The sequence below is a fragment of the Tympanuchus pallidicinctus genome, unplaced genomic scaffold (assembly GCF_026119805.1).
Source record: "Tympanuchus pallidicinctus isolate F22 unplaced genomic scaffold, pur_lepc_1.0 scaffold10, whole genome shotgun sequence".
In the NCBI taxonomy this organism is placed as follows: domain Eukaryota; kingdom Metazoa; phylum Chordata; class Aves; order Galliformes; family Phasianidae; genus Tympanuchus; species Tympanuchus pallidicinctus.
The window spans coordinates 23596394-23602570 of record NW_026294619.1 but is presented as its reverse complement, the minus strand read 5'-3'; positions in this window follow the sequence as shown (position 1 = coordinate 23602570).

The window sequence follows — 6177 nt, the reverse complement described above, 5'->3', positions numbered from 1 at the left end:
CTCTGAGTTGAACCAGTACAAAATCCGTCATCCTTTGTATCCTGGCTTTTCTGTAAGAAAGCTACAAAACTAATTTGACTTTCTATCAGCTCTTGATTCTTCCCAGATATTCCATTTGAAAATGAATATTTTATCCAATATTAGTTGCACTCAAATGTAACATATTTTCCTATAAGCACAAAAAGGAGCTAGTTGTTCCAATGTAGGGGGGAGAGGGAAGCCATATGGTAGAGATTATAATCAGGCAAGCTGAAAGCAGTGGCCATTTTAATTGTGCACCAATATATTTTTTAGGATAACTAGGAAAATATGCCTGTCTTCTTGCAAACAAATTAAATATATACTGCCACTTTATAAGGTCTTTACGTACAAAAATGCAAATGGTATTAGGGATAAGAACTGACCTGAACCTCCTTTGCTTGGATAAAAAATTTCTTTGTCAAGCAAAACATGTTAAGAGAGAAACTTTTCTAGTTTTCTGTTATAATTCATAGCAAATGCTATCAGCAGTTATGAAGTTTTAAAACAATTCACATCTATTTTTCTCACTCTCTCTTCTGAAATTTTCTGACAGTCTTGCTCTAGTCATGCTCTGGCAGAAAAATCTGTTTGCTGCAGTAGCATGAACAAGCGTTGCTCAGAAACACACTGAAGGCACAGATAGCAAGAAAAAAAAGTGGGTCATTTTGCAATTCCTGTCAGAGGGGGGGTGGCTAAACCTGACATCACCAGGACATCATTTATTTATATTAGAAATGGCTTCAAAGTTGCATTGATCCCCACCACAGCCTACTAAAACCCGTACTTGTTATGCTTCTCACACATATGGTCCACTTTTGCAGACTAAGAGATTTGAATAATTCACTTAAGCAGCAAAAACATGAAGTACTCTTTAAAGGGAGACACAGAACTGCTGGGCCGTGTCTGTAGCTGCTTTAATAAAAGAAAAATGGCCTTGGGGGTGCAGCTGTCATTCAGCAGGATGTTTAAGCACATGCTTACACCTATTGTGATTTAAGATGGCACTGAGAAAACTTCAGAGATACAAAATAAAAGCTAACCTTCTGTTGAATGTGGATCTTAATTGCATGTTGACTTAACAGCATTCATGTTTGTGATTTCTCAGAGGCTTCTGTTTAGGCATGCTTGGTAACTAGACAGTTTGGGGTGACAAATAATGCTTCATGTAATTAGTTGGCAATAGCTTAAATATCCGATTTCTTAACTATATTGTTAAGTATGTTTTAAACAAATATGTTCTTTATTCAAAGGAAAAGGAAAAAAAAAAAGCATTTCCAGCAACCACGTTTGGTATTGAATTCTTTAGTTGTTTGCAGAGCACTGAATGTAAGTACTGCCCTAAAAGGATATAAAGGATATTTGAATGTTGGAACTGGGACTCAAAGGCAAAGTTGACCTTCCCAAATTCCTAAGGGCAAACTGTGATTAGAAGATTTTCATATGGGTAAAACTGTTATTAGCAGATGAAGTCCACAAGTGAAGGACTTGCTAACTGCAAAGAATTGTCAATCATGAAATCTATTGAAACATATATCCAAAATTAGATCTCACAGTCAGGCCTGGGGGCAGATTTAGAAGTGAATTAAATTAAAACACAAGGCAGTGACCATCTCCTTCCAGCAAGCCAACAGTCACATTTGAAGATATGCTAAGATCATTAAGACGGATGTTGTCCATTCCTCATTACTCTCCTGCTGGAACAAGTGCAGAGCACAACATGGAAGCACTAGAGGGACTCAGCTGCCTTTGATGAATAAAAAAAAAAGATTAAAAAAAAAAAAAAAAAAAAAAGATTAAAAAACTCTGCACGTTTTCTTTTGATTCTTTCAATGTATAGTTTTATTTATTTGCACTTTTGAAGGAATAATAGTTGATGTCAGAGAGGAAAACCCCTAGAGAGATATCTGAATTCAGCTCCAGCTGGAGCAGACCCCAGGAGACAGTAACAGCTGCCCGGCAGACCAGCAGGTTGGAGGCATTACATATTAAAAATCAGCATGAAATAATTTTGAATCTTCTATACGCTTGCAAAAGCCAGGCGATTCAGAGTTAATGCTTCATTCGCATAGGGCTGAAAACTTGTATAAGCCTGTTTCCAAAGCTCAGTCTGAAGAAATAGACATTATACACAAAAAGACAGCGGCTTGGGTGAGTCTAAGGAGCACTCTTACATATTTATTCCAGGTTTAAAAATAGATTCCTGTTGGTCAGGCTTTAAAAATCAGTAGATTGCTAGGATTTAGATCTGTGCCGCAGATGCGTTCTGCACTGCATGACAGGCTTAACTGCAAGCAGTGAATGAGGGTGCAAAGAGAGGCAGCAGCTGGAACTCCTGCCAGACACCTTCAGCGTGTTCACTTGTCTGTGAAAGCCTGAAACAGTCCACACGTTGCTTACAGTAGATTGGAACTTCTTTCACTTCCTCAGACTGAAAGAATACTGTAAAGACTTGAAGGAGAAGACTGAAAATACTAGCAACAGCATCTGATTTGAAGTAAGCTGGTAACGTCACCTCTTGCCAGTGGTGCAAGAGATTTCGCTAAGCAACATCTCTACCCAGATGCTGCTTGCCCCAGCTGCAGACACTGGCTTTCTCTTCAGGTTCTGGAACTGCTCTTGAGCCACAAACCCACTGAAGCACATTCAGAGGGCAACCAAGTAGAATCATACGCATCCCACAGCCAGGGTAAGCTGCTGGGTTCTGACCTCAGAGCTACCAAAATAAGTTGCGCAGTTGCAGTCATCAATTTTACACTTCTCTGGTTTCTCTCAGGACACATTTGCCTTGGTAGCATGCAAATTCTTTGTTCAAAGAATGAAAAATAATGCCTAGGCATGCAGACTACATTCCCTGGATATCCAGGAGAGGGCATCCCATTGGAAATGGCTGACTATCAAAAGTGCAGCAACAAAGCAGCCTCTAAGGATAAATATGGCATAATTTTCAAGAGCAGCAGTAACAGGCCCCAGTTGTTCAGCTCAAACAACTTTGCTGTGGAGACTACAATGGACTTTGTTAAATCAGGATGGACAAAATCTTGTTTATTGTGTCCTGCAGAGACTTGGTTTAGTGACTTGGCCAGGAGAGGAACAATTCATCAGAGAACAGAAAGTACAATTACATCAAGTTGCTGTACTTGCTACCCAGGTGTTTCCAGTTGTCTGTTAGAGAGGAAGAAACTTTTAATGTCAATGACAGCTGAGAGTTCTCTGAGAGAACTGATTTGAAGAGTGAGGTTCGATCTGATGTTATCCAGACAGCCCCAGCTCTGCAGCCCATGATCTCACCTGTTGTGGAGAAGTGCTGGGAAATACGTAGTGGAGAACAAAAAGATTGTGGATATTTTCAGTGCCAGGAAAATGTATTCTGCCATTTGCAATCAGTTTCAGTTCGGTGCCAAGAAAGTGCCTCAAAGAATGAAAATAATTTTCTATTCAAGACTTCAACTACAAAAAGATAAGTATTTGGCACATATGTTTTTAAGACTCTGGGGAAGAATTTTTAATGTACACACAGACTGTTTAGTTGCTTTATACACAATTCACATGGTCATTGGTTGTTGTTTTTTTTTTTTAATATTCTGACATCCAGAATATCAAGTGACCTAAATCTATGTCATGCTGTCTTTCAATGGAGCGTGATGAATACTGTAGCCAGCCAATTCTCCTCTTGCTTTGGGTCTGCCTACGCATCTGACTAGTGGAAGCTTGTTTGCGTTTGCTAGGAGGTGTTTGACAGAATCCCACAAGACCTGCCTAAGTAAAGATTGCTCTTAAAAGCATTGCTGGCATAGTCATGTCACTGATGAACATGGAAAAGAAAAGCACAACCCAATTTGTTTTAGCTGTAATGGCAAAAATCCTAGTGAAGAAGCATTTACACTGGCCTAAGTCCTTTATTCTATTCTGAGAACTGACCTAAGCTGTACCAACAAGGAAATTTTGTTCGCCCCTCTAAATTAGGTTTGTGCTTTCACATGTACAGAAATAACTTCACTGGCTAAAGCTGTGTTGGCAAACCCAGTTACATACAGATGAACATTAAATGTTTTCTCTTTCTTCGGTGCATGAGGAACCCAGTCTTGCTCTTCCCATTGGTTTTCATGTTGGGTACAAAGAAAAAGGAGGTAATAACCTCTACACTGTCCAACAGCCCTCCTTGCTGGCCAGAAGTGCAGGAGATCACATAGCCAGAGCTCTTGTTTTTCTCCTGCATTTCAAACTATAGTGTGGTGGGTCTGCAAATGAGGTTGGGTGTTATGTGTCTTCACTTACATATCCCCATGTCTCTGCTAGTTACCACTACTTTTAAATACTTGAGCTGTCTGAAACCTGGGGGAGATTTCAAAATACTTCATGAACTGAATAGCATATGAAGGTTGCTGATGCCTGTACCAAAACCACTGTTATCGGCATTACCTTACACAAAAAGGCATACAATACCCAGAAGAGTCAAAATTTCACCATGTCTGCCACTTCAGCTGGTTCTAGACAGTAACTACCACTGATAAACCCTCAGAAGACAAAACACAGCAAGCAGAATTTTAAAATCTGAGGATGGCAGCATTATTTCTGCAGACAGCAAATGCTATTTTTAAACAATATTACAAGCCTTTGAAATCCAAATGTGAAGATACAGTTGTGCAGAAGCAGGAGTTGCAACAGTCTTGTTCAGGCTTAGATTTACTATCATACCGTTATTGCAGGCTAGTTTTGTTCCCTAGCAATGAGATGTCCACATATTGTGGATGCATGACTCCCTCAAAGAACTGCCAGATTATGGGATTGCTCTAAGGAAAATTTCGCAACATTTGATTCCTTCCTGATGAAGTGATTTTCCACAACACTTTGCTATAGTGTATTGGCAGAATGGGGAACGAAATGCATTTGCTAATAGTACACAATAATGATAAATGCAAAGCCCAGTGTCTGGTTGAAGGAATCCAACCCGAGGGATATCATATAAAGCCATGCGAGGTCTGTGAGATGCCTCCTATAAGCAGAGCAAGAGCAACCCGCATCTCTCAGGAAAGTCATCACTGAGAGATCTGGGCCCACAACTGCTCAAGCTACAGTGACAACTGGAAATGCTTATCAAATAGATCTTGAAATATTCCAAGTTCCTCAATCCGTCTAAACAGTGTGCAGATCAAGGAGAGCAGGGCTACAGGGATCACTACAGCCTCCATTACAGGCAAGCTGAAGGGGGCGGCCTGGCAGCCCCATGCTGTGATGAACCTGATCCCACTTGGCTGAGGTTCCTCCATGTGAAGGGCTGGTTTAGAGTGCTGGGAGCTGCTCTGGGGGCAGGGAGTGCTTGGGGGGGGCAGATGAAGGTCCAGTGCTTTTGCAGGCTCCTGATCCTGCTGAAGGAGGGGACTGTAGCAGGGGTCAGGATTCGGCTGAGGTTGGTGTGTTTATTTAGCCACAGTAGCTCATCGTTACTTATCTGTGGGCTAGCCCAGCTGGACAAGGCCACAGAGTCGTTGCCTTGTGTTATTGCAGCCGGTTGCATTCGGGAAGAAGCTTTGTCGTCTTCTGCCTGTAAATTGCTGTGTGCTGTAATGCTACCATAATACGGCTAATTACAGGCCAAGGTTTGCTGTAAGTGGCAGAGATTAAGATGCGCTATGATGAAGTCTTTAATTACTGAATTTCCTGCCTTTTGTTACCTTTACATCCTGCACACTCTTTTATGTGCGTAATAAACAGTGAAATTATACTGCTGCCTAGTTTAAGATCAAGAGGCAGAACAGTTTTTCAGGTGGCTCTATCAGAACCAACTAATTTTGAGAGCAGGAAGCTTATCTATCACTTTTGTTTGCAATGTAAATATTGTGCAATGGTGTATGTTTTACAAGCATCAGAGAGGAAATCTAAAGAACTGTTAACAGGTGCTAAATGAAATACTGAATAGCTTATTTGTGATGGCTGGAGTACAGAGTACAGATAATGCATTCTTTATAGTTTATACTAATCTATAAAAATTTTGAATCCCAGTAGCTGTGCAAATAAGCAAATATTCTAATTTTGTTGCAATTTCTACTTTAAAAATGGAGAAGATATTTTTTTTATTTGCCAGAGGCTGAGTGAGTTTTTCAAATGCTGTGATGGGCTCCACATAAACAAGTGTCTTTGTGCTATTGTCATAGCGGC